Raw genomic sequence first — 19,855 nt, forward strand, 5'->3', positions numbered from 1 at the left:
TGGGCTGAGTTTTATGATTCAGAGGCTGAAAAGAGAGACATTCAACAAATGCTTTGTGGCTGAAAGAAGAGCGGTAACTTAGGGATGATGGTTACAATAGCACAGCTGGCAAAGAAAGGAAGCATGAGAAATCAATGAATAAAAATAATAAGTAGTACAGGGATTTAACTAAATATCAAGGAAATGGGGTTTTTGAATGAAATGTGTTACAGACATCAATAGAATGTGCAACCTTTGAAGCATAGTGTGGGTGACTTACAAAGGAAACCAAATCCAATGATGGAAATTTACTCAAGTTTAGAAGGAACATATTTATAGACAAACATTTAACATACAGGTAAGGAAAATAAAACCATGGAGGGATTTCAGAAGACAAATTGTTACTCTAGGAAGTGTCAGCTTTTTTGTTTTTAAAAAATATTCCAAACTATTTTTTTTTTTTTTTTTTCTTGAGTTAAGGTCTCATTCTGTCACCCAGGCTGGAGTGCAGTGGCTCAATCTCGGCTCACTGCAACCTCCGCCTCCCAGGTTCAAGCAATTCTCTTGCCTCAGCCTCCCAAGTAGCCGGGATTACAGGTGTGTGCCACCACGTCCCACTCTTTTTTTGCATTTTTAGTAGACACAGGGTTTCACCATGTTGGCTAGGCTGGTCTTGAACGCCTGACCTCAAATGATCCACCTGCCTCGGCCTCCCAAAGTGTTGGGATTACAGGCATGAGCCACCATGCCCAACCTCCAAATTATTTTCTTTATAAAGAATTTTCTTTATAAAAAAAATTACTGAAACTTGAACATATTCTTATTTGATCAGATCATTCTAACTTATGATCTTAGGACAAATTCAATTCTCCTATCTTGTCTCAGATTTTTGCTAATATATATTTTAATACTTGAAAGGCATAAATTATCTCCATATAAATTGTAATGAGAGGATAGGGCTTTCAGAGACTATAAATATGTTGAAATGCAACAAAAGGTACACATTTAAATTTTTACATATGCCTCTTTTAAAAAATTATCCTGTTTAACAAATCAAAACAACTTTTTGACTTTTTACCTAGTCTGATTATTAATGTTTTGTTGCTTTTAATTTCTTTTTTTTTTTTTTTTTTGAGATGGAGTCTCGCTCTGTTGCCCAGGCTGGGGTGCAGTGGTGCGATCTCTTCAGCTCACTGCAAGCTCTGCCTCCCGGGTTCATGCCATTCTCCTGCCTCAGCCTCCCGAGTAGCTGGGACTACAGGCGCCCGCCACGATGACCGGCTAAATTTTTGTATTTTTAGTAGAGACGGGATTTCACCGTGTTAGCCAGAATGGTCTCGATCTCCTGACCTCGTGATCCACCCGCCTCGGCCTCCCAAAGTGCTGGGATTACAGGCGTGAGCCACTACGCCAGGCTGTTGCTTTTAATTTCTTTCCAATGATTTTCAGGGATTTTTTGGTGGTGGTGGTTATTGTTTTGAGACAGGATCTTGCTGTGTCACCCAGGCTGGAATGCAGTGATGTGGTCATAGCTCATTGCAATCTAGAACTCCTGGGCTCAAATGATCCTCCTGCCTCAGCCTCCTGAGTACCTAGGACTACAGGTAAGCTCCACCAGGCCTAGCTTTTAAAATTTTAATAGAGATGAGGTCTTGCTGTGTTGCTCAGGCTGGTCCCAAACTCCTGAGCTCAAGCAATCCTTCTGCCTCTGCTTCCCAAAGTGCTGGGATTACAAGTGTGAGTCACTGTGCCTAGCCTGATGTTCATTTTGAAATTTGATTTACTTAAATGATTCTGTGAAAAGCCAACGTGTATTACATTAGTCAACATCTTTTCCCAGCTGAGCGTTGGGGCTTACCAGTCTGGGCAGCATAGTGAGATCTTGTCTCTACCAAAAAATTAAAAATTGGCCAGGCGCGGTGGCTCACGCTTGTAATCCTAGCACTTTGGGAGGCCGAGGCGGGCGGATCACGAGGTCAGGAGATCGAGACCATGGTGAAACCCCGTCTCTACTAAAAATACAAAAAAAAAAAAATTAGCTGGGCGTGGTGGCGGGCACCTGTAGTTCCAGCTACTCGGAGAGGCTGAGGCAGGAGAATGGCGTGAACCCGGGAGGCGGAGCTTGCAGTGAGCCGAGATTGCGCGACTGCACTCCAGCCTGGGCGACAGAGCGAGACTCCGTTTCAAAAAAAAAAAAAAAAAAAAATTAAAAATTAGCCAGGCGTGGTGTCGTGCACCTTTAGTCCCAACTACTTGGGAGGCTGAGATAGGAGGATTGCTTGAGCCCAGGAGTTTGAGACTGCAGTGAGCCATGGTTGCGTCACTGCACTCCAGCCTGGGCAAGACAGCAAGGCCTTGTCTCAAAAAAAAAGAGACAAAACATTGGCCAGGCGCGGTGGCTCACGCCTGTAATCCCAGCACTTTGGGAGGCCGAGGCGAGTGGATCACGAGGTCAGGAGATTGAGACTATCCTGGTTAACACAGTGAAACCCCATCTCTACTAAAAATACAAAAAATTGGCTGGGCGTGGTAGCGGGCACCTGTAGTCCCAGCTACTCAGGAGGCTGAGACAGGAGAATGGCGTGAACCTGGGAGGCGGAGCTTGCAGTGAGCCGAAATCGTGCCACTGCACTCTAGCCTGGGCGACAGAGCGAGACTCCATCTCAAAACAAAACAAAACAAAACGAAACAAAACATTTTTTCCCCTAGGCTGCTCGTACAATAAATCTACACAATCTAGAACATCATTTATTTTAAATTCTCTAATTAACAGCTTGATTCAGTCATTTCACAATGTATACGTGTATCAAAACACCATGTTGTATAACATAAATATATACTTTTGTTAATTGAAAAAAATAAAAGTAAGAAACTTCAAACAAAAAAATAGCCCAGCCAGGCGTGATGGCTCACGCCTGCAATCCCAGTGCTTTGAGAGGCCAAGGTGGGCAGATCACTTGAGGCTAGGAGTTCGAGACCAGTCTGGCCAACATGGTGAAAGCCCATCTCTACTAAAAGTACAAATATTAGCAGAGCATGGTGGTGCATGCCTGTAATCCCAGCTACTTGGGAGGCTGAAGCAGGAGGATCACCTGGACTTGGGAGGTGGAAGTTGCAGTGAGAGGAGATCATGCCACTGCATTCCAACCTGGGCAAGAATGAGACTCCATCTCAAAAACAAATAGATAAATAAAAATAGCCCTTTCCACTATAGTGTTATTTTCTGGTATCATCTGTAAACCCAGTATTGAAGTGAAAGTGTTGGATTAATTTGAGAAGGAAAAGATATACTTATCAAACACCTTATATTAAATTATTATCTATTATATTATTATTGTATTTATTGAATACCATATATACATATTTAGTCCTCACAACCCTAATGGGACGTGTTATTACCATTGTGTAGCTGAGGAAACTGAGACTCTTCAAAGTTCAGCTTGTCTGTAGTTACCAGCTGTAATGGGGCCCACAGTCTTGGGGTGATTCCGTGAGCTCACACTCTTTCCACACCCTATCCCCGATGAAACAACTTGGAACTGTCTCCATTTTTATTATACTGTTCAATAAAAATTTGGGGGTTGCTTTGGCAGATGATCATATGCAAGCTCTATTTTCCAAATATCTCAACTTATTTTTCTGCTCTCTCGAATTCCTCCCTCCCCTCCCCCATTCCATTTCCTTGTGACCACATCTGCTTCTTGGAGAGACTTGCAGGATCTGACGCATCCTCTTGGTTTCCTAAGTCTTATGACTAGCCAATGCCTGAAATAATGAACTCCTCCAAGGCAAGAAATCTGTTTTGAAGCTTCTCTGCGTAAGTATTAACTTAACACTTAATCTATTATTCGATGCATTTCATTTCCCTTTCTAGGTATCAGTTTTCTGAGCCTGCACCCTTAGGCTAGTACCTTTTTTTTTTTAAGTAAGTTTCTGGTTTTTATTTGAGCTCTGTTAGAATCTTAGGTCTATCCTAGTGGCTATAGTTTACTCTGTGCTGCGCCTTTCTGTTTTCTCTCTGCAAAAATTATGGCTTTTTAGCTATATTTCCCCAAACAGGTGAGGTACTGCTCTTATACAAATACTTGAAGTTACAAATCCCACCTGCATTAAAAGGAAAGTGAAGATTTATGACAATGCCTTCCTGTTCTTCTCTTTCAACTCCAAAACCTCCACCATTTTTGAAACAAGGCAAGTTCTTTAGGGCTGGAGGTCTTCAATGGTATACACCGTGAGGTAAAGATCAGCTTTAAAATAAATATGTACCTCCAAGGGAAGAATATTGAACAGGCCATTCATTACTTTTCCTTCAGAAAGCTAAGGTACAACAAGAATAAACTTAACTTGTGAAAGTTTTATGAAAGGATTGCCACCTCCTGCCTTGATGAAAAGATTAACCTGATTTGGTGAAATATGCTGCTATTTGCAGGCAGGTGCTGGCCTGATTCACCAATTCTGTGTTAATTTGAGCCTGCAGAGGTACCTTTGATCAGCTCTCAGAGCCTCAGCAGTGGCTCGGGAAACATCAAAACGCTGTAGAGCAGGCTCTATCTCAGCCTTCCTGTTTCTATGCCTGCTCACTAGGTTCACACACAACAGCCTGGTTTCCTGGAAGGGCATTTTCCACATTGTGCATTATGGATGATCATCCCGGGCATCAGGATGTGAAGCTCCGCACCCACATCCGGGGGCTATCAAATCTCTCTGCAAAAGGAGAATCTGGACTCAGGCTCGTTTCCAGTGATGTGTATGCAGGTATATGTAAATTAATGCCTGCGTCTAATGCTGGAAGTAACAACAGTTCAGTTGCGGGGAACTCTATTATCATAATGCAGCTGCTAAGTGCAACATATTCTGTCCATGAAGATGACACTTGTTTACAGGTTTGGGTGATAGTAACTGGGGCTTTGGCAGTGGATTGAGAACTCTGAGCTAGAAACATAATGGCAATACCCTTTACTAAGCCAGGGCGGTAGGTCAGATAGCATGGATATTTTTTTGAAAAGTTGAGCTCTTACCCTTTTTTTCTTTTTTGAGACAAGGTTTCACTTGTTGTCCAGGCTGGACAATCATATTTCACAGCAGCCTCACTATCCCAGGCTCAAGTGATCCTCCCACCTCAGCCTCCTGAGTAGCTGGGACTACAGGTGCACACCACCACACTTGGCTAATTAAAAAAAAAAATGTACAGGCCAGGCACAGTGGCTCACGCTTGTAATCCCAGCACTTTGGGAGGCCGAGACATGGGGACCACCTGAGGTTGGGAGTTCAAGACCAGTCTGACCAACATGGAGAAACCCCATCTCTACTAAAAATACAAAATCAGCCAGGTGTGGTGGTGCGTGCCTGTGATCTCAGCTACTCGGGAGGCTGATGCAGGAGTATCGCTTGAACCCGGGAGGCAGAGGTTGCGGTGAGCTGAGATCGCATCATTGCACTCCAGCCTGGGCAACAAAACCGAAACTCCGTCTCAAAAAAAAAAATCTGTACAGACAGGGTCTCTCTATGTTGCCGAGGCCAGTCTCAAACTCCTGGGCTCAAGCGATCCTCCCGCCTCAGCCTCCCAAAGTGCTGGGATTATAGGCATGAGCCACTGCCCTTGGCCTCTCATCCTTTTTACTCTCAATGACAGGTTCATATTTGCCCTTGGGCTTTATTTCCCTTTGCATTTCCCTTAACTCTCCTCCAGAGTCTTACACTCCCATGTTTGGAATTTTAAAAAATTGATGTATTTTTTACATTGCATTGGGAGATATTTTAGAACCACTGGGAAGGTGGGTACGGTGACCGACACCTGTAATTCTAGCACTCTGCGAGGCCGATGCTGGTGGATTACTTGAGGTCAGGATTCAAGACCAGCCTGGCCAACAAAGCGAAACCCTGTCTCTACTAAAAATACAAAAATTAGCCAGGCATGGTAGCGCATGCCTGTAATTCCAGCTACACATGAGTAGGAGGCTGAGGCATGAGAATCACTGCTACCTGGGAGGCGGAGATTGCAGTGAGCTGAGATTGTGCCACGGCACTCCAGCCTGCACAACAGTGAGACTTTGTCTCAAAAACAACAACAACAAACACTAAGGAAACAGGGGAAAGAGAACTGAACTTCTGTAGCTGCTTAAGTCATTTGGCATCTCTAAATCTGGGCTTCTTCATTTCTCATTATATAAAAAAACAAATATCTAAATTTCAAGGTTGTTGAGGATTAAATGAGGTAACAATGTAGAAACTCTTTAGAGTTTTAGAGCAAAGCTGATTGACCTACAAATGCATGTTATTGTTGGATCTTAGATGAGCAAATCTACCTGGCTCAGGTTCTGACTCTGGTTTCCACTTGCCGCCTGGGAGGTGATTGTCCCCAAGTCCACCTCTGAGCTGGTCCTGCTGGGTCCTGGCCTCGCCTATTTCCCACACCTCTAGTCTGCCTTTCTCCCGTTTCTTACAACAGCAGCAGCAAAGTTCCCTTCCCCCTGATCCTTAATGCTGTCTTTACTTCTCTCCTATGATGTTATACAAGGAAGTAGTGTGAGGGCTTCAGGTGGGGACTGTAGGCTGGAGATAGCGGTGGCTGTTATAGTGCTGATGAGGTCATCATCATCCCTGAAACTAAGCTGTGTGATTTTTTTAACCACTGGCATCATTCCTATAATGCTGAAAATAACACCAGGTCTTTTTTTTTTTTTTTTGAGGCAAAGTCTCTCCCTGTCACCCAGGCTGGAGTGCAGTGGTGCAATCTCGGCTCACTGCAACCTCCACCTCCTGGATTCAAGTGATTCTCCTGCCTCAGCCTCCCGAGTAACTGGGATTACAGGCGTATGCCACCACACCCAGCTAATTTTTTGTATCTTCAGTAGAGACGGGGTTTCACCATGTTGGCCAGGCTGGTCTCAAACTCCTGACCTTGTGATCCACCCGCCTCGGCCTCCCAAAGTGCTGGGATTACAGGCGTGAGCCACCGCACCCGGCCCAACACCGGTTCTTAATTACTAAAAGGCTGACCACCCAGAGCCTCTCATCTGCTTTCTCCTTCTCCCTCTGGGCTCACGTAAGTAGAACACTCTGAAGAAGCTTCACTCTGCTTTTTGTGATTTTGATATGCAGTAACCAAAGCTGCACCCTGATACAGAAGGAAGAGAACTGAGCTTAGCTCCAGAAGACCTAACTATGACACTAGGCCAGCATAATACTAGCTAGGTGGCTAGGAGTAAACTAACTTCTTTGAGCTAGTTTTCTTGCCAGTAAAGCATAGAGTTGGATTAGATGATATTTTAGGCCTCTGAAAGCTCTAACTTTCTAAGGACATAAATAATACATATAGATCTAATAACAGTGTAGGCTATTTGAAATCAGTGAAAGTTCCGTAAGATACCTCTCATCCTAAGTCTAGGTGAAAGGTTTGCCATAGAAGAAAATGCAAATAAAAAGGTTCAGTAGAGGGGATCTCAGAATGATGAAATGATTGGTTTCTTTGGGCAAAACCATCAATAGGGTGATTTGAAACTTTCAGGATGACATTTCTGTCCAGAGAAAAGGACAGTCAGCCAGCACGGTGGCTTAGCTCACACCTGCAATCCCAGCACTTTGGGAGGCCAAGACCGATGGATCACTTGATGCCAGGAGTTTGAGACCAGCCTTGCCAACATGGTGAAACCCCATCTCTACTAAACACACAAAAATTAGCCGAGCATGGTGGCCTATGCCTGGTGGCCTATGCTTGTAATCCCAGCTACTTGGGAAGCTGAGGCAGAAGAATCACTTGAGCCTGGGAGGTGGAGGTTACAGTAAGCTGAGATCGCACCACTGCACTCCAGCCTGGGAGACAGAGTCAGACTCCATCCCAAAAAAAGAAAAAGAAAAAGAAAGTAACAGTCTGGTCTAAGGGTTTTGCTTTAGTAGAAGTAATAGGAATTGATGTGAAGAGGAAGCATCCCGTGATGCCAGGGCAGAGGGTGGAGAGCAGAACACCAGGGTGGTACAGGGCAGAAGAGGGAGGGTGAACAGAAAGGGGTGGAGGAGACAGAGGCAGGAAGAGAGGGGGCATCATGGCCTGGTGGGTGGAGCCAGGCCAGCCCTGCTAAGACCAAGGGTGATGTTCTTCACTGGAGGAAGAAGGTGGGAAGACCTCAGGGAGCCTCAAGGACCTCCAAGGATGGAAAACCTGTTATTGATTAGGAGTTGATTAGGAAAATGACTGTGATTGCATCAATGTACACTTAGTTGAGAAGTCAAGGAGCATTTGGAAACCGAGAGAAAAGAGCCTGTTACTTCAAGGAATAAAAATGTGTAACACCTGCAGTCAGGACATAGTGCTTTTAAAACCGAGCTGTCCTTTCAGAGCAGCTGGGCAAGTGTAGGCTTTAATATTAAGCACATTTGGCCAGGCGCTATGGCTCACATCTGTAATCCCAGCACTTTGGGAAGCAGAGGTGGGCAGATCACTTGAGGCCAGGAGTTCGAGACCAGCCTGGCCAACATGGTGAAAGCCCATCTCTACTAAAAATACAAAAATTAGCTGTGTGTGGTGATGCGTGCCTGTAATCCCAGCTACTTGGGAGGCTGAGGCAGGAGAATCGCTTGAACCTGGGAGGTGGAGGTTGCAATGCGCTGAGATTGTGCCACTGCATTCCAGCCTAGGCAACAGAGCAAGATTCTGTCTCAAAAAATAAAAATAAAAAAATAAAAATTAAGCACATAGGGTAAGTCTTATTTGAGAGAGAGCTGCAGCTAAGCAAGGCAGAATACTTTGAGTTCAGGACTGCCTTAGGCAAACGTGAAGAGGGGCCAGGTGTGCAGTGAAGCGGGCAGGTAGGAGTAGAGGACTCCGAAGCCTTTGAAATAGACCCAAGATCCCCAGCTCTGGTTGTGCACCTGAATCTTCTGGCAGTGGTTTTCCAATGCAGGTGTCTAAGCTCAGCCCTGGGCCAGCTCTGGAATTCACAGGGCTCAGGGCAAAGTACACATACATAGCCCCTTTCGAAAACACAAAAAACAGTACCATTAAAGGTACTCAAATGTCTCTTTCCTCTCTGCCAACTTGTCTTGTTGTTTTCTGTTGGCTATTTAAAATTGTTTTAAGTAGAGATAAACTACAATTTAAAATTATTCGCATGAATTTTTACCACTTGGCTTTACATTGTGCAATAGCAGTTTTCAACGGAAAGACAAGCGCATTTAACTTAGATGCGGAATCACCTAAGTTACACACTTTCTATTTCATTGCTTATGCGTAGATATATGTTTATTTTTACTAGAGCAGGGGAAACACTACATACAAGTAACTAAGTTTTTTTTCTTTACTTTTTTTTTTTTTTTGAGATGGAGTCTTGCTCCGTCATCCAGGCTGGAGTGTAGTGATGCGATAGGGGCTCACTGCAACCTCCGTCTCCCGGGTTCAAGTGATTCTCCTGCCTCAACCTCCCGAGTAGCTGGGATTACCGATATGTGCCACCAAGCCTGGCTAATTTTGTATGTTTAGTATAGACAGGTTTTCGCCATCTGGCCAGGCTGGTCTTGAGCTCCTGACCTCAAGGTATCTGCCCACCTCGGCCTCCCAAAGTGCTAGGATTACAAGTGCGAGCAACTGTGCAGGGCCTCTTCACTTCTTTTCTTATGAGATGGGGTCTTGCTCTGTTGCTTAGTGCAGTGGTGCCATCATGGCTCACTGCAGCCTTGAACTCTTGGACTCAAGTGATCCTTCTGCCTCAGCCTCTTGAGTAGCTAGAACCACAGGCATGCTCCATCAAGCCCCACTAATTTTTTGTAATTGTTGTAGAGATGGGGTCTCGCTATGTTGCCCAGGCTGGTCTCGAACTCCTGGGCTCAGGTGATCCTCCCACCTCGGCTTCCCAGGGTGCTGGGATTACAGGTGTGAGCCACTGCACTGGCTTTTTTTTTTCACTTCTTAATATGCTCATATCCTACCATCACTGTACCTTTGGCTTAGTAAGGAAGGACTGAAAGGAAAAGGAACTGAGGGGTACCTTCCCTTTCCCTGTCTTTGTATGTCATTATTTTCAGCATCAGTGTTAGGCTAATACAAGTGCACCTTGTACTAGCCTTGTACTGTGCTTTGTCTTACTGCACTTTCCAGATACTGCATATTTTACAAATGAGGGTTGGTGGTAACCCTGTGTCAAGCAAGTCTGTTGGCACCGTTTTTCCAGTAGCATATGCTCACTTTTGGTCTCTGTCACATTTTTGGTAATTGTCACAGTATTTCAAACTTTTTCATGACTTTTATATCTGTTAGGGTATTCTGTGACAGTGATTTTATTTATTAATTATTATTATTTTTAACGGAGTCTCACTCTGTTGCCCAGGCTGGAGTGCAGGGATACGATCTCGGCTCAATGCAACCTCTGCTGCCCAGGATTCAAGCGATTCTCCTGCCTCAGCTTCTCGAGTATCTGGGATTACAGGCACCTGCCACTGTGCCTGGCTAATTTTTGTAGAGCCGGGGTTTCACCATCTTGGCCAGGCTGGTCTTGAACTCCTGACCTTGTGATCCACCCACCTTGTCTTCCCAAAGTGATGCAATTACAGGCGTGAGCCACCGCGCCCGGCCGACCAGTGATCTTTCATGTTACTATTGTAATTGTTTGGAGTCACCATGAACACCACATATATAAGACAATGAACTTAATCAATAAACGTGTGTGTTCTGATTGCTCCACTGACTGGCTGTTCCCTCATCTCTCTCCCTCTCCTCGGGTCTCCCTATTCCCGGAGATAAAATGATATTGGAATTAGGCCAATTAATAACTATAATCACCCCGAAGAGTTCAAGTGAAAGGAAGTCAGAGGTCTTTCACTTTCAATCAAAAGCAAGAAATGCTTAAGCTTAGTGAGGAAGGCATGCTGAAAGCTGAGACAAACCAAAAGCTGGGTCTCTTGTGCCAACTAGTTAGCCAAGTTGTGAATGCAAAGGAAATGGTTTTGTTTGTTTGTTTTTGAGACAGAGTCTCACTCTGTTGCCCAGGCTGGAGTGCAATGGCGTGATCTCAGCTCACTGCAACCTCCGTCTCCCGGGGTTCAAGCAATTCTCCCCGCCTCAGCCTCCCAAGTAGCTGGGATTACAGGCCCCCGCCACTAAGCCCAGCTAATTTTTTCTATTTTTAGTAGAGATGGGGTTTCGCCATGTTGGCCAGGCTGGTCTCGAAATCCTGACCTCAGGCGATCCACCTGCCTCGGCCTCCCAAAGTGCTGGGATTACAGGCGTGAGCCACTGCGCCTGGCCAAATGTTCTTGAGAGAAATTGAAAGTGCTACTTCAATGAACACACAAGTGATAAGAAAGCAAAACAGCCCTATTGCTGATATGGAGAAAGTTTGAATGGTTTGGATAAAGATCAAACCAGCCACAGCATTCCCTTATGCCAAAGCCTAATCCAGAGCAAGGTCCTAATTCTCTTCAGTTCTGTGAAGGAAGGTGCAGAAGAAAAAGGTGAAAGACGTGAGGAAGCTGCAGAAGAAAACCTGGAAGTTAGCAGAGCTTGATTCCAGAGGTTTAAGGAAAGAAGCCATCTCCATAACATAGAAGTGCAAGGTGAAGCAGCAAGTGCTGATGGGGAAGCTGCAGCAAGTCATCCAGAAGATCTTGCTAAGGTAATTGATGAAGGTGGCTACATTCAATAACAGATTTTCAATGTAGACAGAACAGCTTTCTACTAGTAGAAGATGCCATCTAGACCTTTAATAGCTGGAGAAGAGAAGTCAATGTCTGCCTTTAAGCTTTAAGGGACGGGCTGACTCTCTTATTAGGGGCTACCTCAGCAGGTGATTTTAAGTTGAAGCCAATGCTCACTTACTATTCTAAAAATCCTTGGGTCCTTAAGAATTATGTTGAATCTACTCTTCCTGTGCTCTACAGATGGAACAATACAGCCTGGATGACAGCATATCTGTTTACATCATGGTTTGCTGAATTTTTTTTTTTTTTTTTTGAGACGGAGTCTCACTCCATCACCCAGGCTGGAGTGCAGTGGCATGATCTCGGCTTGCTGCAACCTCCGCCTCCTGGGTTCATGCCATTCTCTTGCCTCAGCCTCCCGAGTAGCTGGGACTACAGGCGTCTGCCACCAAATCCGGCTATTTTTTTGTATTTTTAGGGAGACAGGGTTTCACCGTGTTAGCCAGGATGGTCTCGATCTCCTGACCTCGTGATCCACCCGCCTCGGCCTCCCAAAGTGCTGGGATTACAGGCATGAGCCACCGCGCCTGGCTGGTTTGCTGAATATTTTAAGCCCCCTGTTGAGATCTACTGCTCAGAAAAAAAATTCCTACCAAAATATTACTGCTTATTGGCAATGAAGCTAGTCACCCAAGAGGTCTGATGGAGATGTACAAGAAGATGAATGCTGTTTTCATGCCTACTAACACAATATCCATTTGGCAGCTCATGGGTCAAGGAGTCATTTCAACTTTCAAGTCTTATTATTTAAGAAATACAATTTGTAAGGCTAGAGCTACCAGAGTGATTCCTCTGATAGATCTGGGCAAAGTCCACTGAAGACCTTCTGGAAAGAATTCACCACTCCAGATGCCATTAGGAACATTTATGATTCATGGGAGGAGGTCAAGATATCAACATTAACAGGAATTTGGAAGATTCCAATTCTCATGGGTAACTTGGAGGGGCTCAAGACTTCAATGGAGGAAGTCACTGCAAATGTGCTGCAAATAGCAAGATAATTAGAATTAGAAGTGGAGCCTGAACATGTGATGGAATTGCTGCAATCTCATGATCACACGTGAATGGATCAGGAGCTGTTTCTTAACGATGAGCAAAGAAAGTTGTTTCTTGAGATGGAATCTACTCCTGATGAAGATGCTGTGAACACTGTTGACAATGAAAGGCTGGGCACGGTGGCTCACTCCAGTAATCCCAGCACTTCAGGAGGCCAAGGCGGGTGGATCAGCTGAGGTCAGGAGTTTGAGACCAGCCTCGCCAACATGATGAAACCCTGTCTCTACTAAAAATACAAAAATTAGCTGGCTGTGGTGGCGGGCGCTTGTAATCCCAGCTACTCGGAAGGCTGAGGCAGGAGAATCGCTTGAACCAGGAAGGTGGAGGTTGCAGTGAGCTGAGATCACACCACTGCACTCCAGCCTGGGCGACAAGAGTGAAACTCTGTCTCAAAAAAAAAAAAAAAAAAAAAAAAAACAAAGGATTTAGAATATTCTGGAAGCTTAGTTGATTGATAAAACAGTGGCAGGGTTTGAAAGAATTGACTCTGTATTAGTCAGTGTCACACTGCTGATAAAGACATACCCGAGACTGGGTAATTTATAAATAAAAAGAGTTTTTTGTGTTTTTTTTTTTTGAGACAGAGTCGCACTCTGTTGCTGAGGCTGGAGTGCAGCGGCACTGTGTCGGCTCACTGCAACCTCTGTCTCCTGGGTTCAAGCAATTCTCCTGCCTCAGCCACCCGAGTAGCTGGGATAACAGGCATCCACCACCACGCCTGGCTAGTTTTTATATTTTTAATAGAAACGGAGTTTCACCATGTTGGCCTGGCTGGTCTTGAACTCCTGACCTCAGGTGATCCGCCCGCCTTGGCCTCCCAAAATGCTGGGATTACAGGTGTGAGCCACTGCGCCCAGCTGGTTTTTTGTTTGTTTGTTTGTTTGTTTGTTTGTTTTGTTTTGTTTTTGAGACGGAGTCTTGCTCTTATTGCTCAGGCTGTGTGCAATGGCACAATCTTGGCTCACTGCAACCTCCACGTCCCGGATTGAAGCAGTTCTTCTGCCTCAGCCTCCCGAGTAGCTGGGATTACAGGCATGTGCCACCATGCCTGGCTAATTTTTTGTATTTTTATTAGAGATGGGGTTTCACCATGTTGGCCAGGCTGGTCTCTACCTCCTGACCTCAGGTGATCCATCCGCTTCCGCCTCCAAAAGTGCTGGGATTACAGGCATGAGCCACTGCGCCCAGCCTAATAAAAAGAGGTTTAATGGACTCACAGTTCCACATGGCTGGGGAGGCCACACAATCATGGCGTAAGGCAAAAAGCACGTCTTATATGGCAGCAGACAAGAGAGCATGAGAGCCGAGCAAAAAGGGGAAAGAAACTTCTTATAAAGCCATCAGATCTGGTGAGACTTACTCACTACCACGAGAACAGTATGGGGGAACCACCCCCATGATTCACTTATCTCCCTCTGGGTCCCTCCCACAACACTTGGGAATTATGGGAGCTACAATTCAAGATGAGATTTGGCCGGGCTCAGTGGCTTGTGCCTGTAATTCCAGCACTTTTATGATCAAGTATTCTCAATTAAAAAAAATTGGGGGCGTACTACCTATATCTGTTTATTTATAAGTTCTATCCATATACTACTGTATAAATAGTCTCATTTTATGAAACATTCAATCAATAGAAAAATACTAAAGACCACACTTGATTTTTTTAAAAAAAAGAAGTGTTAAGGCCGGGCACGGTGGCTCACACCTGTAATCCCAGCACTTTGGGAGGCCGAGGCAGGCGGATTACGAGGTCAGGAGATTGAGACCATCCTGGCCAACATGGTGAAACCCCGTCTCTACTAATAATACAAAAATTGGCCAGGCTGGTGGCGGGTGGCTGTAGTCCCAGCTACTCGGGAGGCTGAGGCGGGAGAATTGCTTGAACCCGGGAGGCGGAGGTTGCGTGAGCCGAGATTGTGTCACTGCACTCTAGCCTGGCAAGAGAGCGAGACTCCGTCTCAAAAAAAAAAAAAAAAAAAAAAGTTGAGATTTGGGTGAGGACACAGCCAAACCATATCAGACTCCAATTTTGAAAGAAGTCCTACTGTGGGTAAAATGCCATCAAACAGCATCACATGCTACAGAAAAATCTTTCATGAAAGGCAGAGTCCATCGATGTGTCAAACTTCATTGTCATCTTACTTTAGGATGGGGATAGCAAAGTGCTGGTCTGAGTGCAGGGCCCTCTGAGGGAGGAGCCCTTTGTGACTCCAGGGGCTGCATGCTCATGAGTGGCCCTGGCCCCAGCTCAGCATTCCTCAACACACATCTTACTTCAGGGTGGTATATTCTCTACATTTTGCACTGAGGGTCTCTAGAATGAAGGCAGGGTGAGGGGAAAGTAAGAGCCAGGCCCCAATCACCTGCTAAAGGCCTGGGTGAAAGGATGGAAAGGAAAGGACTCTGGCTAGCCCCTTCTTTCCCTTTCCTCCTATGTCCTCATTTTTCAGTGTAAGTTCAAGAGTTCACTACCACCAAGCTTCAGGTCAGCCCTGGAAAAACTCTGGATAGATTATTTTTGTAACTTTAAGAGTTGGACCAGCTTGAGGCATTGGGGAGGGATATACCCTTCCTCCTCACCCTACATTTTGCTTTCAGACCTTGGGAACCAAAGCTCTATGATGGAAGCCAGGTTGTGGGCAGAGTGCTTATCTCTGAGGCCCCCAGATAAGAAACCCTGGTCTAGGGGAGCTAGAGGGCTAAAGTCTAGTATCGTCTCCAATCAAACCTAGCTGGATAAATCCCAAACCCACTTATGGGGAAAGTTGGTGAAGAGCACTCAATCGATTCTGGATATCAAAGCTATACTTTACCCTATGTTCAGGCTCAGATATTAGGTGCTATCCAAACTAGTTTTTCCACAACCTTTTCTAGAAATGGAAATTTAAGATAGTTCATAAAAGTACTACTGTCAGGAGAAGATTGTCTGAGGCTATTACTGTGAAATTATTTTCATGGCATAAGAATCATCAAAATGACTCGGTAGCACAGTACTTGGCAATTCTTTCTTATCATGGCAAGCTTAGAAAGTAGACACATTTGTACAGTGTATACAATGGCTCAAGGATGGAGATCTCACTGGGTGCTCTCGCTGTTCCAGCCTTATGTGAGCTCCAAGGCCTGCTGTGATCTCAGCATATCTTAACCTAGTCACTCCACATGCCCTGGCATACGGAGTGGGAAGCTCTGCAGGAGTAGACACTTGATGTTCCCTCCCCAACAGCCATTCCCCCTTTCTCCTTTCCAACAGTGTATGTTTTCCATTTGGGGACCATATGGTTCAGGAAAAGGTGATACTCACCCTGGCTTTGAAGGGTGAATGCAGAGTTGGGCTAAGTCAATTGGTGCATCCATGGCCTTGGCCTTGATGACTGGTTCCAGCATGGCACTCCACCAGTCCGTTAAGAATAAAATTCATGGCTTAGCCTAGACCTCTGGAACAAAACTAATCTCATTTCCTTCAGACAGGGTATGCACAGATGTGGAAACAAGAACTGGTGTGTCCATTACACCACTAGGACAGAGGCCAGAACAATGAAGAAACCAAATACTTGGAAGAGGGTAGAGATAATGAATGGAGTCCAGGAGCCCTGACTGTGTCATAGATGTCCAGATAATTCCATACCTGAGGATTATGTGGTTTGTAAACTTGGCACTTAGAAGAACCAATAAAATTATGTTATAGTTTCAACCGGGTCTAGTTACCTTTCCTCTTAATTGTGACTGTCTATATCCTAACTGACACAGGCTCTCATGCCATGTCTAATACTAAGGCATCTATGGCAAGCACTTTTCCAGTAGCAGTAGGGAATAATCTATCCAAATTTTTCATTCATATAGCATTGTCATGAAGAACAAACACTCATTTGAAAGATGTTTGGCCTGGGTTAGACAAATGGTCTCTGACTGTGAGGTGCAACAAAGTGAACTGGGGCATACAGAAAGCAAACCTACAACACTGTTTAGTTGTTGAGACTCATGGAATAATTGAGTTAAAGCTACTTGCGCCACAGTGACCCGCAACCCCAAGAGATGTAGGGATGGTCAATCATGAAGGATTTCAGAGCAGGCCAGGCACGGTGGCTCAGGCCTGTAATCCTAGCACTTTAGGAAGCCAAGGTGGGAGGATCACTTGAGCCCAGGAGTTCAAGACCAGCCTGGGCAACATGACAAAAACCCGCCTCTACAGAAAAATACAAAAATTAGCCAGGCCTGGTGGGTTTGCGCCTGTAGTTCCAGCTAATTGAGAGGCTGAGGTGGAAGGATCACTTGAGCCTGAGAAGTTGAGGCTGCAGTGAGCTGAGATCACCCCACTGCACTCCAGCCTGGGTGACAGAGTGAAACTCTTTGTCCACAACAACAACATAAAAGGATTTCAGAGCAGCCAGCTGCAGGAGAATGACCTCCACTTTCAAAGACAAGAACAGCCTTTAATTCTTGATTATGCAAATTCTCAGTTTTATGACCTTGTCTGAGCCTCAATTTCTTCACCTATAAAATGGGAATAGCATCCGTGTTATGGAGATTTCATAAGGATAAATGAGGTGATGGACGGTGATGTGCTTGGTAAAGCATAAATATTATACAAACATGGTGAATTATTTGTAGAGCTTTTTTTTTTGTTTTTATGTTTTTGAGACAGGGTCTTGCTCTGTCATCCAGGTTGGAGTGCCATGGCATGGTCACAGCTCACTGTAGCCTCAACCTGCTGGGCTTAAGTGATCCTCCTACCTCAGCCACAAGTATCTGGGACTACAGGTGTGCACCACCATGCTTGGTCTCAAACTCCTGAGCTCGAGTAACCCTCCCACCTTGGCTTCCCAAAGTGCTGGGGTTACAGGCATGAGCCACTGCACCCAGCCTGCCTGCTGCTTTAATCTTATTGACATGTCATAAAGTCGATGATAAAGTTAGGGTTATACGTCTAGAATATGTTAGCCAATCCCTGTGGGCTTCTGAGCAGCCACCCAATACAGTAAAAGCTCCCTCCCTGCCTGCCTGCATGGGTCGGATGTTCTGTTTCCAGCCGTGTTGCTGCTGCTGGCCTGACTGAACTTGCATAAGTCACTTACAAATCTCCACCCCAGTGTCTTCATATGCAAATGCAGGTAATAAATCTCACATGTATGGAGAAAGACCATGATGCTCTGTGCTTTCCTCCTCCTCACCTCTTTATGCATCCTCTTCCGGGTTCAGTCAGAGATGCCCACAGGCCTTGAGGACCACAAGGAGTGTGATGGCAAAAGGGCAGGGAAAGAGACATACGTCTTGCTCATTGGTTTTGCTTTCAAAGTACGTTTTTTTGTTGTTTGTTTGTTTGTTTTGAGAGACAAAGTCTTGCTCTTGCCCAGGCTGGAGCACAATGGGAAGGTCATAGTTACCTGCAGCCTCAAACTCTTTGGCTCAAGGGATCCTCCTGCCCCAGCCTCCTAAGTAGCTGGAACTACAGGTATGTACCACCAGGTTTGGCAAATTTTTTTGTTTTTTATAGAGATGAGGTCTCACCATGTTGCCCAGGCAGGTCTCAAACTCCTGACCTCAAGAGATCCTCCTGCCTCAGCCTCCCAAAGTGCTTGGATTACAGGCGTGAGCCATTGCACCTGGCCTCAAAGTATACTTTTGAAATCAAAAGAGGGAATGGAGCAGCAAGCCATAGGGTTTATGCTGTAAAAATAGGATGAAAAGAGAAGTGAGGAGTTGGCAGACTCACCCCAGCAGGGAAGTGAGGTGAGGGGATGAGGGTGATGAGGCCAAGGTCACCACAAAAGATCACCAGTGCTGCAGGGGTGAGGAAGAGAAAGATGGGGCATCCTGGCCTTGGAGATAGTCGGGGCTGGTGATGAGAGGTGCTGATACAAAGGGAGACAGCAAAAGAGTCAGGCAAATGAAAGTCTTCCAAACCAAGCCCATGCTAGGCACTGTGTGCAGTTTGGGGGCTTGGGACTCACTACCCCAAAATATGACACCTTGATATTTGAGAACTGAAGAAGCAAGAAGTTCACTCTCTGATCTTCTCTGCCATGGTCCCCTGAAGAAGGCCATAAAAGAATTTTCTGACCTTCCTCTGGAGTGGGTCATAAGATCCTCATGTGTGAGGTGCCCTTTGTATACCCAGAGAAAAGGAGCACTCTTTTTTTTTTTGACTTAAGTCCTCACTGTCTTGCTCTGTCACCCAGGCTGGAGTGCAGTGGCACAATCACTGCAGCCTTGACCTGCTGGGCTCAAGCGATCCTCCCACCTCTCAGCCTCCCAGGTAGCTGAGACTACAGGCTAATTTTTACATTTTTTTTGTAGAGACAGTGGTCTCCATGTGTTGCCCAGGCTGATCTCGAACTCCTGGGCTCAAGGGATCCTCTCACCTGGGCCTCCCAAAGTGCTCAGATTATAGACATGAGCCACACACTGGGCCGAAGAATCCTTGGCAATGAACACGCAGGAACACAAAGAAGAATCTGAGTAAACTGGCCTTGCTAAGTTCCCTCTAGTTCATTACTATTACATCACACTCCCGTTATCTCATCACACTTCTCCTCCACTGTCCCCTCTTTATCAAGTTTAACATAAAAACACGTTTTCCTGTTTCTTTGAGCCTTGGTTTCCAAAGGCTCTTGTGTTACATGAAATTTAAATAAATTGGTATGCTCTTGTTAATCTGTCTTTTGCTATAAGTGCCTCAGCCACGGACCTAGCAATGGGTAAGGAAAAGAATATTTTCTCCCCTACAGCACCCCTGGTGGCAGGCTCTGTTTTAGAGAGTATCGCCTTTTGTGCTATTTGAGTCAAGGCAGCTGTTCCTCCAGCTGCCCGCCTACTGCCCATGGTTCATCCTATAGATAAAGCCCCAGACTTTCTCCACATGGACACACAAAACAGGGCAGGATAACTGACACCAGCGGCTCAGTGGTGGAGGAAGCAAAGCCCCAGCTCCTGAACTAGGGCGGCATGGCTCAGTGGCTGTGTGCACTGTGAGGGGTCCTTAGGAAGATGTTGGGAGAATCAAATAAGATAGACATGTAGGGGTGTGCTTTAAAATTTCTAAAGTTTTGGCAGTATAACTACATATAGGATTTTCCTGGATTATAAACCTCTCACCCAAATTCAACTTGAGGCAAATTGCTCCAGAGAGCATGTA

General features: G+C 45.4%; 1 long non-coding RNA gene across 1 annotated transcript; it reads left to right on the top strand.

Moving 5' to 3' along the window:
- The first annotated feature begins 1,542 nt into the window (after window positions 1-1,542).
- LOC129460008 (uncharacterized) lies at window positions 1,543-16,414 on the top strand. Its single transcript, XR_008650121.2, has 4 exons — window positions 1,543-1,583; window positions 3,697-3,796; window positions 4,564-4,734; window positions 16,188-16,414. It is a non-coding gene; the product is annotated as an uncharacterized lncRNA (long non-coding RNA).
- The last annotated feature ends 3,441 nt before the right edge of the window (window positions 16,415-19,855 follow it).

This window comes from Symphalangus syndactylus, chromosome 1 (assembly GCF_028878055.3).
Source record: "Symphalangus syndactylus isolate Jambi chromosome 1, NHGRI_mSymSyn1-v2.1_pri, whole genome shotgun sequence".
Taxonomy (NCBI): Eukaryota; Metazoa; Chordata; class Mammalia; order Primates; family Hylobatidae; genus Symphalangus; species Symphalangus syndactylus.